Raw genomic sequence first — 1,190 nt, forward strand, 5'->3', positions numbered from 1 at the left:
AGGAGCAGCTCAAGCTACAGAAAGCTCCAAAATACGGAGCTCTGCGTGATGTCATGCAGCCACAAGCAGGATAGAGCTGCCAGTTTTGTCCTCTCCAGCTGCTGGGTGTCCTTTCTGTTAGCATTACAGGCACATGGCCGTGTCTGTGACTTTTTCACATGCGGATGTTGCCTGAATTGGCCTTCAACATACCGGAGATTTATTCCTTCCAGCCTATTTCCTGATCCTCAGTGATGAAAACACTGATTATTTTTTTTTTTTTACTGATCTCAGTGGAAGAGCACTGAGCCATCTTTTCCTGTTATCTCGCAGCAGCTCCCTTTGCTCTGCTGGCTGCAGTGCTACAACATGTGACTTTGAATTCCTTTGTGCTGCAGGTCATACTCATTGAGGGAAACAGCAATGTGTGACTATTTATAGGTCTGGTTAGTAAGGTGCTTCTAAATAGCCTACTTATACGCACAGAATTAATGAAAATTTGCACATTTCTATATTTATCTTTTAGATCTTTTTTTTTTTTCCCCCAGAAAGCTATCAGTGTTTACAAGAGGAATAGGGGGATGTTTTATGCTCCTTAAGGAAGTGGGCCTGCAGGCAGAGCCACAGCTCCAGGGCTGCACATGCAGACAGAAAGCAGGACCAGGTGTGTTGGCCCAGGGCAGCATGGCAGCCCCCACCTGCCCACGGTGCTGGGAGCCTGGAGCCAGGCCCTCCTCTGCAGGGCACAGTTGGAGGATGGGAGCTGGCACAAGGAAAGACTTTCCTCCAAAGCAGAGGGGAGAAAGGGATGTGCAGGCTCCCTCCTGCCTGGAGGTCCAAGCCCAGGGCTGGCAGCAGCTCCACCCTGCTGTTTTTTGTTTTTTTATTTCGTGTTTGTAAATTAATCAGGGTCAGTTGCACCTTTTGTTGCTTTGTTTCTGCTTACTATTTCATACTAATGAGGACACATGAGGACTGTCTGGATACTATTCTGAAGTTCAGCAGCGCTGAGTTTGGATCTTTCATCAGTGGCTAAACTTTGAAAAAATCACTTTACTCTTTTATCTCACATCCATGAAATCAGTTCAGTGGAGAATAATGGGCAGTGTTTCAATTAGCTCTTTAATCCTCCACCATATTTAAAATCTCATCCACTTACTATTAATAGGCACAATAATTCCAAAGGTGTTTGTTTTTTGTTTGTTTTTTTG

The sequence above is a fragment of the Meleagris gallopavo genome, chromosome Z, assembly GCF_000146605.3.
Source record: "Meleagris gallopavo isolate NT-WF06-2002-E0010 breed Aviagen turkey brand Nicholas breeding stock chromosome Z, Turkey_5.1, whole genome shotgun sequence".
Lineage (NCBI taxonomy): Eukaryota > Metazoa > Chordata > Aves > Galliformes > Phasianidae > Meleagris > Meleagris gallopavo.